This window comes from Anopheles maculipalpis, chromosome 3RL (genome assembly GCF_943734695.1).
Source record: "Anopheles maculipalpis chromosome 3RL, idAnoMacuDA_375_x, whole genome shotgun sequence".
Taxonomy (NCBI): Eukaryota; Metazoa; Arthropoda; class Insecta; order Diptera; family Culicidae; genus Anopheles; species Anopheles maculipalpis.
In genome coordinates, this window is record NC_064872.1 from 12,491,730 (window position 1) to 12,505,345 (window position 13,616).

At 45.3% G+C, this 13,616-nt stretch overlaps 4 protein-coding genes across 13 annotated transcripts in view; 3 read left to right on the forward strand and 1 right to left on the reverse strand.

The window, feature by feature from the left end:
• Window positions 1-12,500, forward strand: part of LOC126564735 (galactosylgalactosylxylosylprotein 3-beta-glucuronosyltransferase S) — a 147,459-nt gene extending 134,959 nt beyond the window's left edge. Inside the window, exon 7 of the mRNA XM_050221829.1 lies at window positions 12,483-12,500. The gene's annotated coding sequence lies outside the window, so the exon portion shown is untranslated. The remainder of the gene's footprint in view (window positions 1-12,482) is intronic.
• The window catches only part of LOC126563823 (epidermal growth factor receptor), a 371,336-nt gene that overhangs the window by 154,363 nt on the left and 203,357 nt on the right, over window positions 1-13,616 (reverse strand). The window lies entirely within an intron of this gene.
• Window positions 1-13,616, forward strand: part of LOC126563713 (uncharacterized) — a 158,202-nt gene that overhangs the window by 123,912 nt on the left and 20,674 nt on the right. The gene's annotated exons all lie outside the window — the stretch shown is intronic.
• The window catches only part of LOC126564335 (protein daughterless), a 55,105-nt gene that overhangs the window by 30,070 nt on the left and 11,419 nt on the right, over window positions 1-13,616 (forward strand). The gene's annotated exons all lie outside the window — the stretch shown is intronic.

Here is a 13,616-nt window from a genome sequence, read left to right on the forward strand (position 1 = left end):
GTTCATGGTTACGTTTTACCTCCGTCGTACGTCGCTTCTTGGAGGTAACTGAGAGGTTATTACAGGACAATGAACCTGAAGATTGGCGAAATCAAATTTATTGACTGATTGTGACAGTTTCTTTGGCTTTTGTACGCCATTCAACATTTTGTTGAATGTGCAACAACTTTCAATTGTTTGTACATCTTCTGCAACACAAATAATACCTGAAGTTTCCTTTTTGAATTCCATTTCATTCAATAAAAAAAATCGTTTTTTCAGCGGGAAACCAAACCTACATGAATTTTACAGGCAAACCACCTGTAACAAGGATGCTGTGAGCTCTTTTCATCGCTATGTCCTCGCACTGTACAATGGATAGAACGAACCGCATTGAAAAAAAAACGACTCGTTTCTACAAGCAAAAAATAGTCTGCCACGAGCCAAACCGTTGACGACGGCTGGTTCATGGTTAGCCCTTGGCTTTGTTTTTAAATCTCTTACACCGGTTGGGAAGTGTGCTGCCGAAGCCGGGTGTGTGTGTGTGTGTTGGTTGTCTGTCCCAAAATATGTGTCTAGAATCATATACAGGACATGGTGCAAACACACACACACACATTTTCGTAGTATTAATGCTGAGTTAGGTTTTTTAAACAAAGGACATTCAACAAAAACTGTCCCCTGTGCGTCCCTTTATTTGTCCACAGCACGAGATTGAAGACGAGATTCCAATCGAAGACGCATCTTTTGTGCCGGTGTTTTGCATGGGCACGCTTTGCGTTCAGTTTGAAAAGCAAAAAGCACCCCAATGAAGTCCGAAATAGCCATGCGAAAACGATGAAGAATCGTAGAATTAAGGAAAGGAGCAACACAATTGAGCTGCATGAGGGGGGTTTTTTATGAAAAATGAAGAAAACTAGTTGAAATCGGTTGGTTCTTGTTAATCGAGAATAGAAGTAAAAAACCGGAGACATGAAAGAGGGAAAGCAAAATGCATGCATAAAGTGCAGCAAATTATGCTACACAATAGAGAGGAAAGGAAAGGCGAAAGGGACGCACACGAAGTGTCGGGTTGTAAGGATTTTGCCAAATGAGAAAAGGGAAGGAAAAAAATTTCAATTTTCTATTTGCAAATTATGTCCCTGTGGCAATGGCGAATGGATAAATTTTTGTACAGTAAATTTGGAATATTTTTTCAATAATCAACTGATTGCTTAATCGTTCTTCAAAAATCCTTAATTTTATTGTGCTGTAAGACCATGTCATTCAAACTAAACTGTTAAACAGATACTCTTCAGTGAAAGATGACTTGATAATTTCATAAATTTTGAGTCATATTTTTGAATAATATTTTTCTACGAGCTCTACCAGATACTGTCCCTATCTCGGTTCTGATATACGTTTGAAGAAATAATTATAACCTCATCCAAAAAGCAGCCAAAGGACCAAAACGGAAAGAAGCAAACGACGATGCGCCCTTAGTAAAACATGGCCAAGAAAAGTAAAGATTCCTCCTTCGGTCGGAGCCGGTCAGGTTCGGTGTTCGGTCGGTCATCATCCTCACCCACCGTTCCTTTGCTGCTTCCTTACCCTCGTGGACCGTGGTGGTTTGAAGTTTCTCTCTTTCTGCCTCTTCCTGCCAGTGTTGATGCTGAAGACTATGGAACTTGATTAAGGAAAGATTCGACCGATGAGCGCACGCCATGATCAATCGTCTCGTTTCCTCCGAAAATGGGAACCTTTCGCAGCGAGAGACGCCAGCTGTCGCCCGTAGCTGACACCGTCATGTACCGCATAGACGCCTGTTGGGCTTGTTTCTGTGTGTGTGTGTGTGTGTGGGGAGGATTTTTTTGTTGGTCTCGGTTTTAAAGTTTGCTGGCTTTTGCTTTATAAGTTTTTGGTTTTGGTCCTTCTATCCAACCATCCCATCCATCCATTCTTCCATCCAGTTTGGATAGCAGAGGTTCCTGTGGTTGTCCTTCTGTTGCGTTGGTCCTTCTGAAGAAAAAAAAACCTGTATGTAATGCGGTCGTGGTGTCGTCTGCCTTGCCCTTCGAAAACGTTTCTCCTCAATAAAGCTAAAACTCGAAGTATCTTCAACGGGGTGGCGGGGGCATGAAAAAACTAGCCACAACCGGGAAACGTGCGTAAAGAGACATCACAAGACACGATGGAAGGTGAGATGCAGGTATTTAAATCGGATTGTAGCTGTTCGCAGTATGCGTCCAAGGATACACATGCGTGGAGCCTGTGTCGGGTTTTTCTTTCTCCAAAACACGATTGCTTTTCCCTCAAGGAAAGGTGGAGATGAATATGGATTGAAAACGATTTTTTTTGTGTGTTGTTGGCTTGCTCGTCGTCTGATGTTGCTGCTGGCGAACAGGGAAACGATACATTTTAAACTAACTTAATCTACTCTAGAGGTGTGACGAGAGACGGAACAGGAAGGCTTTGGGCAATAATTGAGGAGGAAATCCCTTTCCGAAAAGGAGGTCCAACCGGAACAGAACCTGTTTGTGTTTCCTACCGTGTGTGTAACTAACTAACCAAACCAAATACGTACCGAGCAGGAACCGTATAGCTCTCGTGTGTGTGTGTGTGCTTTTCTACCTATGCTACGCTTTTTATTCGTACACTGTTTGCCAGTAATGGGCGGATAAACTCAAACTTCCGTCCCGATCCAAAGACAACGACACATGATCCTTTCCTTTCGATGGATATTCCGGCAAAGATGATGATGATGCCGATGCTCTCTTGTCTAGTTTCCGTTCTGCTTAGCCTTTTATTACTTCCGGTGGAACGTCATTTTAATGCCGACGAGGACAAGGATCACATTTTCCCAAAGTACTCTTTGCACCAAGAGGTTGTTGTTTTGTTGGTGGACACTGCACAGAAGGCTGAAGGATGTTTAACTGGAATACATTTAAATGTGATTGTTTTGCAAGTTTCGTGAAATAGGAGGCTGGAATGGAATTGGATCCTACTGGGAATCTGTCGCTGGCATTATTATTATTATGCTTTAAAATAAGAAGAGTAGTAAGGCCGTATTTTTTAAAGGGAACGCCACGTCTGTACGAGTGACAGATAACGGAAAGGAAATTGTGCTCTAGTTCTATTCGACATGTCCTTCACCTTTTTTCCAGCATGATCTCGAGGCAGGGGCCTTTTTTTCTTCAGTTACCACCTCTTGAGCTACGAAAGAGGGTTTTTTTTGCGCAGTTGCCAAATTAAATACCTTTTTGATGAAGGTCATGTCGCGCCAGAACGGTAACTGAAAATTTTAATTGCTTCTATGATCCTATCTTCCATCTATTTAGCCTCCCAGAGGGCCGGTAGAATTGGAAGAAACCGTTAAGCTTCGTACATTTCCGACGTAAGCGATCGTTTCCCAAACGATACAGATCTACTGTATCCATAATTCAACCCGCCCCGTCCAAACACTTTCACACATCGCCGGGACGGTAGGTGTAATGATTACGTCCATTAATGTTGGACATTAATGTGGACCACTTTTCGCGCGCGTTCCAGCGTTCCGTGTCGGTGGCTCGAACGGCTAAACATTTTAATAAACCTATCAAGATCGAAGGACACTCCAACATCGACCGCGTCTTGAGTGTGTGTGTGTGTGTGTGGAAGGTGAGGCGAGGGAGAGAGTATGCAATTTACGAAATATATGTGTAAGCCACAGCAAGTCTTTTGTGTGGGGCCGAGATATTCTGTTCATAATGCGAAGCTGTACAAATTGTGCATATCGAATCGTAACCGGGACAGAGATTTACACACGGCAGCCGAACTTTTCTTAGCCGTGTCCCAATCGACATGGTATTAATCCGCCCAAGGGACACACGGTTGGTGGTGGGGGGGTTGCGTTAGGAAAATGCGGGAGGGCGAACCGCAGCGCTGCGAGTACAAAGTTGATTGTGCAACCTTAAGCAAATCAGTATCACTAATCCCTCTCTCTCTTCCTATCCTTGCCCTCGGTCTGGTTGTCTTTTGCGAGCTTTCGTTTAGCGTGAGAAAGAGAAGGAAGGAGGCTTCCCTGCGGGGAAGCCAACAAAGTCTGTCGAACGTGTGGAGCAAGCACGAAGGAACAAGTTGTAAGGGAGAGCTTTGGTTCCGAAAAGCCTGGAACGAGATAATGCAGACAGACACACAAACGACACACACACATAGCCCTAAACAGCAGCAGCGTGCGTTGGAGCAAGCCGGGTTTGAGCCCCCTTTTTCCTGGCTTCCAGCTTGTGCATTTTCGCTGTAGGTTTTCCTTCCAATCAGGCCGAACGTCGTCACCCTACGCTTTGCCTCAATCTATCTTTCACTGGTGGAAACTCTCCCGCTTCCGGGAATGCATGGTTGCAAAATTTCTACCCCGTGTGTGTCGGCTGGCGTCACATGCCCCCAGGGCGTTTCGAATTTGTTGCAAAGTCCTGTTTTGAATGTTGTCTTTCGGCTGTGGCGTAGTAGCTTGTGTTTCTTAGTCTTAGTCTTTTCGACGTAGAATAGAGCCGCAAGACGAAAAAGGCGCTTTAAGTGATGGAGGTTTGGATCATGTATGGTGAATATGGTTGGTAATAGGATTCAACGAATAAAATGATGTTGAGCATAATCTTTAAAATAAGTTATTTTCATAAGGATAGAAGCAGAATTAACTACTTACTGATGTCCAGCTTCGGGCATAATCAAGTCAAGCAAGCTAGAAATGGCAAGACAAGGACCGATCGTGGTAGGAGTGTCGTGAAGTGAAGTAGAGTAGAGTTTATAAGTTTTCCAGCAAAATTGCTAACATAGAGCGAAAACTTAAACAGTTTTACAAGGACCCTAGGAGGTGATTTTCAAGGTATGTCCTTGAGGTAGGTTTTCACACGGTAGAAGTTCAAATCCTCCCAGTTCAAATCCCATCCGGAACCGTCTCCCCATAGTGAGGACTGACTATTCAACTACCGAGGTATCAGCAAGTCCGGAAAGCCATTAGATGGCCGGCATGACCGGGCACTCTCAGTGTCATCTTGCTCTTCATCCCCCCTTTTTTAAACCGATCAAGAAACCCCCCTCAGTTTGTTTCTCTTCTCCAAGGGGAGATCCTTCTTCCTGCGTATTTGGAAGCTTGAGGACGCACAAACAAAGCTGCAGTATTTGTCCTTTCCGGATCACCCTGTGCTGTGTGTGGTTCGTTTGCGTGCGGTTTCGCGGCGTCCTGTTTGAGATGGGCTGCTACTTTCTCGTGGCACACGCTCAGCTCAACATAACCATACCACCTTCACCTCTCCCTCCCCATACCGCCACAGCACCATTGTTATTTGCAGCGATCATGGGTTTTCTTTCCTTCTTCAGTGCTGCTCGATCGTAAGTTTCTCTTCGGGTTTGCCTTTCGCTTACGGAAAACATCTGTTAGCCTTAAAATGCGGGCCCTTTTCCTTACCTTCGTTCGTAGCACTCAATTTTTTGTTATTCTGTCTCGCTCTCTCCTCTGTTTCTTTCAAGTTGTTAGTTTTTTTTGCGTTTCCTTGTGCGTTCTTTAATTTCCATTTTCGTCCTTTCCATCAGTCACAGTGGGCAGACATATACATACAGTGGCTCTACGTGCGATCTGTTCTTCTCCATCAAACCCAGCAGGCACATTAACACACGCACACACAGCCACAGAGCAACACATGATAATCAATCTCTTGGAGGTTTTTTTTTGGTTCTCTGTCGCACTTTGAGACCTCGTTTGCGTGTCCCTATCCTGTTGCATCCTTCGCTCAGTGCCCGGTTTATGTGTTCCGTTTTTCTTCTTCGACTTTCCATGCTTCATTACATGGTTCGCTTTGGCTCATCATCCTGAAAGTCCGCCCGCAAACTTCTCTTCCACCAGCCTTTTACCGAGGAGAACCGTGAGGCATCAGGGTGAAAAAATAACGAAGGAACGAAAGAAGGAAACTCGTTTTAGGTTTTGAACTTCAGCACAGTTTTCTACTATTTTTTAGTGTTGGTTTGACGAGGAGGTTTTCTTCCCTCTGATGTATGTGTATTAATTTCATCAAAGTCTAGCCTTCGTCTCCTTTTGCTCCTACAACGTACGGATGATATTTATTGGCCGCTTCGTCCTCTTCAAATCCTTCTGAAATCAGAGTGGTTGTGTGCCAGTGTGCGTTAAGCGGCGTATCCTTTTCCATCCATTTACGAAAACTTTTTTCTCCTCTTGTTCCTTTAGATCCTTTGCATCCGATCCCAAAAAAAGGGTAAATTGGGCTCGTGTGTGTGTGCTCTGTAATTTATTTCTTTAATTTCACTCCGTTTTGCTGTGAAACTGTTTTTCTTCTGCCTCAATCCTTACCTCGCGTCCGTCTCTACGTCTGTTTTGCCAGCATGCCTGCCTTTGGAGGATTGCGAAGTGCATTCGGAAGACCGCAAAAACCCCTTGAATGCTGCGTGCTCAAGTGATGGAGAGGTTTTTCTTTTCGCTTGTGTAGTGTATTATCCTCTTTAGGTGAACTTTGTATATAGCACAAGAACCAATACAATTCGGGGCTCTGTTTTTACTACGGGTTGGGTTTTATTTTTGTTTTCACTACTTGCATGTAGGTTCCTTAAAGTTTTTTTTTCATTATTTTCAAATTGGTTCGAATGTATACGATGAAGAATTATGGGTGTAAAGTACCCAAGGGGGACCTTTACTCCTTTTTTCCAGATCATTGCTTCTGTTCGCTCCCATCTCACTGTGAGACCCTCCTGCTTCATACGACAATAATTCCAATGCATTAAAAATTGTGTTTTTCTTTCTTGCTGCCATTATCATTATACCATTTAAGAAGGAACCCATACGCTTTTTCGGAGAGCTCGCTAAGAGCAGCAAAAGGGCACGTTTTGCACACGCTGGATAGGGTCCGAAAAACAAAACGGCACACACTCGCACGTTAGAGATTGCAGTACGATTGTGACGGAAATTAAATCGCCAACCCAGTCACAAACTCCTCCAAAACCAACTCCCTGCTGCTCGTGTGCATTGCGTTGCATGTTGCTTCTCTTGCTGCATTGCTGCAATGACTCCCGATGGCAGTAAGTTTATGTGCGGAGCCACTTTTTGTTGTTGTTGTTGTTCTGCGTCTCCATATCTGCCTTGCTCCAAATTAATTAAAACAATTCCACGCAGAGTGCTTGAGCGGTGGTTTGGGGGTTGCTGTTGTCTCACAGGTACAGCCGCACAAGCTTGCAGTCGTTTTCCTATGTGTTGTTGCTCATGAAACGTTTGCGTTATCGCGCTACAGGCTCGCCTCTAAACGAGCATTAACGTTTTGGTCTTTCTAGCTAGGTGGCAACGGTGTGTTTCTATGTGTGTCCTTTCTATGAAAAAGTCCGGGCTTTGCTCAACTCACCCTGGTAGTTTGGTGGATGTTGAAAGAGGCTCTAAATTTTGGGACGTCTCGTACTCTGATAGCCATCTGGTGGTGGTACAGGCGAGGTAGGCAATAAAATGATCTCGGTCCTCAACATTTAAGAAACCTACATTCGGATCCTCTAGGAGCTAATGGCGGCGGAGTACACCCTCCGAAATCATCAAACCAATCTACTAAACCATTCGTCTGTGTCTGTGGCTCGTTTCGACGGATGCTAACCCATTAGGAGGGAAGCATGAGTAGAGGAGAGCGGAAAGGGTTTTTTTGATTGTAGGTGCACTGGACTGTACACGATCGTTTGATCCTCCTTTTACTCTCTTACAGCGCACGCAAATGGTTGGTTTGTTCCCCACCACAGGCAAAGTGTTCTGGAATGATCGTTTAGCATGTGTAAATGCTCTTAATAATCAACGCGCTTGGATCTTACCATTTAGTGTTGCAACAAAGTAGTTCCAGTTGATGTTTTATTGCATTGATCGCTATTGCATAACGATGTTTTAATCCAATTTTATAATAATGCTCAATAATTTGCAAAATAATTCTCACTGCCATTCTCACTATCGTTTCCCTTGAATTGAGTCAATTATTTGACTAATTCTTCATTCGCTCAAACAACCCAAAAAATGGCGTCCCCTTTGACAGCTTGTTGATGGTAATGATTATGATGATCGGCATTTGGGCTGGATAGAAGGTCGTAGTACGCGAAGCACCAGCCTCACCATAATAGATAATATTCATTTGACATGCAGCACCAAATTAATGTCTTCAGTAGTAGGTAACAGCGTTAATGTGGCTTGTGGGCCCCTACTGCAACAGCAAGCGCACCGTTGGTAACCGGACAAATATAAGAGCCTGCTGTTTGCCCCGTGCTGCACTGTGTGTTCTGTTGGCTGTTGTCGATTTTTGCCATTTATTATTATTATTTTTATGGCTTTGACTATTTACCGCCGGTTGGGCATCCGAAAAGCATAAACCCTTGCTACACCCCCCCTATCCCCTATGGGCCGTGTGGAACCGCTTTTTCGCGATTGAAATTTCCCCTTATCCTAACCCCGTTCGCTTGCTCGGGTGCAGAGCAGTGCCTGTTCGCGAAGCTCTGGTCTCCCTACGGACCAGAGCACCGTCGTGAAATTGTCACCGTTGTCTAGCTGAAGTGGTCGTGTGTCGCCGTGGGATTAAGAGGTGGGAAAGCCGCAGGGTTAAGGGTGTGTGGAAGAAACGAACCGAATCACCACTCTGCGCACCGCCACCAGCAAGCGTCACACCGTTCGCAGTTTTCCCTTTTTTGTTGTGGCCGCGTTCTCGCGCTGGAGTATGAAGTTTTTTGCGTTTTTTTTTTCAATGCCGCCGCCCGCCAGCATTCATTACATACGCGCGTTTCAGCGTTGTGTATGGGGTGCCGTTTTGGCGGGCCGGGCCGCCGCGGTCAATGGTTGGGTTGAAATGCTATTGTTGATGGTATTATTTCCCGCGCTCGTTCGCCACCGCTTCCAAGCCGGTCTTGGTGGAAAGGAACAGCAAAAAAAAAAGGGAAAATAAGGGAACAACATGCCAACACGGCGACGCGTGGCCCAATCGAAAATGGGACGAATGTGGTGTGTGCCGTTTGCAAATGAAAGTGTTTTATCTTGTCGCGGCCGGGCGAGCGCGCGTGTGCGACAGGGTGATGGGGAGAGGGAGGGGGGGGGGGTGCAAGAATGGCGAGCATCTATTATGCTCAAGTGCCTGAAGCTGGTGATGGTGTTGGTTGTCCGTAGTAATAGTAATAGCATTAGTAATAGTAGTGGTCCAAGACCTAGGAGATGCTACTTCTCCGTCGTTTCAAGTCTCACCATCACACTCTAGCATCAAGCTAAGCATAAAAAGCATCACATCATAGGTCAGGTCACCGTGTCGATGGGGCTCGAAGGGGGGGGGGGGGGGGGTTGACAAGAAAGGCGCGAGGGGGTCGTGCGCGTCAAAGTAAAGCGCGCGCGCACGTTAAGATCTCCTTTTCATGCTGCTACTAGCGGCGTTTTAGACGCTCCGTTCCATGTGGCACTGGCTAAACGTTAGGCTGTGTTGTTGCTGTTTATGCTCTCTCGGCGTGTGTGAGTGAGTGTGTATTTCTTTATTTATTTTTTGTGTATCGTTTATCCACGGCAATTATTGTGCAGACATTGTCCAAGGGGAGTTCCGCGAGCTGTGTGAGTCTCCCAAACCTTGGCAACTCTTTCTTTCCAGACGTTTAGAGCACAAACCTGATACACGAACTATATGTTCCCCTTTGGCTGGGGTGAAATGGAATTGAAAGTGGGTAAAACAGGCTCATTCACTCGGTTTTGGAGTTTGAAGGAAGGCTAAGTGTGGTGGATTGCGGAATCCTACGAGAGTTAACCATTTTTGGAATGGAAATGTAACGTTTCAATAATTAGATTTATTCCACAAAAAAGCGAGCTCTAGACCAATACTAGCAACGCCACTACTACTGCTGACCTACCGTGCAAAACGATCGCGGGATCCGGACACCATACCATCGTGCCAGAGTAGTAACGTGCGACATAACCATTTTGATACTGCTGCACGATGCTCCCGGTACAATCCCTTGGAGAGTTTTTCGGAGAAACGTTCGAAGGGTTTTTATTTTTATTTAAACGAGGCAGCATTTTGCATTCAAATACCGAAACTGCACTCTTCATTTTTGGTAATGGTAGGCTTGGAGGCCTACCGCTGGAACTCTTAGGTGAAAAAAAAAAACTACATTATTTGCCGTTACGAGTATGTCAGTCGGTCTAAGGTATAAAGTTAAGGTTGTTGTACCAGCGCCACCACTAGAGACATGTCTTTTTTTCCTGTTCACCACCACCTCCAACCTCCACCTACTTATGGGACGTTTTTTGTGTGTTTGGAGCGGAAAGACCTCACTGAGATTGGGTCTCGTCGCGTCGCGGGACATTAGGACATTGCTGCTGGTTTTGCTATTTTAACCTCGCGGTTGTTAATTGTGGTTGTTCCACGTCGTTGCTACTTTGTAGAGGGAGGAATAGGTGGGGGGGGGGGGGGGTTAGGGGCGGGTATCCGTCGGCAGACCGTGTCTTAAACTGCATCCCTCCCGTTACCGCCAGTGCTGGCCAGTTTGGTATGATAAGTTGTCTTGTAATCCACCCACCCAAGCCACCGAAGTCGTCCATGGTTTCTAGGCTGAGCGGACATGGCTTTTGTGTGTGTCAGTTTGCTTTAAGTCCTCGATTCGGCCGGCACAAGAGGTATTTTGGGGACAGTATTGGGAAGCAGAAAAAGTAAAGGAAAAACACCGTACACAAGAATTTATGTTTGCTGAAGATAAATTTAGCCGCTGCAGTGTTTCTTTCGGGCTCCTTTTTTTTCTAGAAAAATCCTCCCCGTCTGTAATAGACATTCTTTTCCGTTGCATGTAGAAGGAGGGGGGGGTCTTCTTGTAAACTCTTTAACAGCGAGAAGTTCCTTGACGGGACGGGGTGGCCCATTATTGAAGGTGCTGAGGCAAGGAATCTTTAGCAGGATAAATTCCTGTCGCGCTACTGTAGCGTTTCGGGTCCTGGCCAACTTTAACCGATAGTTGTTGGGGTGGCACGCGAAGTGTTTATTTTCCTTTATGTTACGTTTTACCGCCCAGTACAAATCGAACACACCGTGTGTGCGGTTTCGATACGCGTCTGGACGAAATGTGCCGATGATGATGATGGTAGTTATCTTATTATTGAATTCTCCATCACAACCAACATGGCAAGCGTGCGTTCCACGAACAAAACGATGTTGGGCGACGCGTGTGTTCGTCGTCTGCACACGCGACACTATATGACAAGAAACGCAGAACCGGAGGCGTTCTTTTATTTATATTTTTTTGTGTTATTTTGGTGGCATTCTTCCTCCAACTACATCAGAGTGTATGGGCTGGCGAACCAGCAAAAGCAGCAGAAAACAGTGGCAGAATGTGCCCGAATTGCGTAAAGATGATGGAAACAACACCACCAATTTCTCGGTGCGATTATGTCGGCCAAGTTTGGAGCCAATGGAACGCAAGCACAGCACTCAGTTCAAAGGTTTTTCGGTTGGTGTGAAAGAACGGCCAAGGTTAAAACGGCGCTCCGTACCACCATTGCTGTGGTGGCTTGTACCAAAGAAAGTGTGTACACCAAACAAACAAACAGGAGTGCAAAAAAAAAGTGCACAGTGAAGTAACGCGCCTCGGTTCTTTAACGCCCATCGATAACAACGTGGCTGCCGCTGATGAGCAACCGAAAATGAGCAGAGCCGGCTCTAGAAATGGACTTGTTTGGCTGTAGGGCTTGCGTTAAATCAGTCGTCCGGTAGTTTTGGGGTTCTGTTAGCATGGACGACCCAGCCGCTTTGGGTTTTTTTAGCAAATTGCTTAATCGCTCATAATTGTGCTAGAGAAAGAGAAAGAGAGCGCGTCTTGGCTTTTGTTTTAGTCACAAGCAGTCATGTTTAGGCGTTTTTTGTTAGGATGCGATTTGTTTCAGAATTTGATGAGATGGTCTGGCGCAGGCTTAATGCTTCAGGCTACTGATTAGGTATTCTTCTTTTGAGAAAAAGTGCTAGACAAGTCGACTTTATGTTGCCACTGCTACTTACCTTAATACAAACATATCTCCGACATTAGGTCAAACAGTCAAAGGCAGCATTCCTTTGGTCGGTATATCTCGCAGCGAATCTATTCTTTGCAGGTACGATAAAAAGTGCTTTTGGAAGGTGGAAAAGTTAACATAGACATAAGACGTCTCGATTTTTAAGATTGCTTAATTATCTACCAAAGGAGTTTGCGTTCTTAGAGGATTAGTCTTCAAATCCGCTGTCCTTATTTTAACGACATGATCGTGTGCATTTCCCCTAAAAGAAAGAGGTGCATCCCCACAGCAAGATAAGCTGACCAGCGCTCGCTTGAGATGCTGAAGGTTATTGATCTTATCGGAAAAGGCGCTGTAGCGCACGTAATTTAATCTTTCCACCGGTGGTCGAGGCGAAAGCCACAAGAATGTGCGTTCGGGATGGTGTGTACAATTTTTCGATAGGCCTTTTTTTTCCACGTCTGGGCTCAGCTCTTGACGAGGTGTTGTGCGTATAGTTGGGAGCTGAAGGTAACCGAACTGTAATCGTTTCGCCGGCCAAATTCATTTGCCCACAAACTCATCGACAAGTGTTGGGCCTTTGCTTCGCTTCCTTCGTCGATCAGAAGAAGAAAAAATGCACTAGCGAGCATTAGACTCCAGCCTGGGGAGAGGAATCCAAGAATCCAACGAACCCCGAACCAAGAAGGCAAGCGGGGGCAGCAAGATGAAAATAATTTTGGATAATTATCTTAACGTTCGCATTATCGTACTGCTGCTTTTCTCGGGTCTCCGCTCGATGTGTGAGGGTTGTGTGGATATGGTTGGGCAATTTTTCGGATCGGGTGTAGTAAGTGCTTGTTGTCTTGGTCCACAAGACATGGTCCCGGGAATTGCTAGACTGGGAATTGGTTTAATGAAACGGTAAAAAAGCGATGATGATGCTGCTTCTCGTTTCTTTTTTTTCCCCCCGGGGGTTGTTCAACCCTTCGTTGCGAAGTGCTTAATCTAGAGCAGTGTTTATGAGTTAGGGTACGGCCGCGTGCACACACAGACACATCTCCCTTCTTCCTTCCTGCTCCCGAGTCCCGTCCACAGTTGTTTGCAGTTGACAAAACAGAATTAAACTCCAATCCGGTTTCGGAAGGACCAAACGCCAGGCACGCCAGGATGCAAGGATATGTTTTGTGCGTGTATGCTTGATTCATTCCATGCAATCAAGAAGGGAGCATCGACAAAAAAAAAGGGATCACAATTGGTGTGTGCGGTTCGGGGTTTTGGTTTGGGATGAGATTTAAAGAGCCATCGAGAGATTATATGTGACGGCAGTAGGAAATGGGAGGGTCATTTTGATGAGAATCCGAGGGTTTTTGTTGTTTGTTGGGCTTGGGTGTTTGTTACGTTCCAGATTTGAATCTGGTTGCAATATTCGTCACGTCACTTCGATGATGCGTTATTTATTAGGAACTGGTAATTGAATTTCCCAGCGCTAGAAAAGGGTCTGCGAAATTGATCCTGAAATAGTGTCGTTGTGTATGGTAATTGTGTGGCCTGCTATCAAGCAGTGTGAGTGTGTGTGTGTGTGACTGCTTTAGTTGGGAATGAATATAATAGTTTAAATATATTTATCGCATGGATAAGCGTTTGCAAAAGGAAAATGTAATCAATTTCTTGT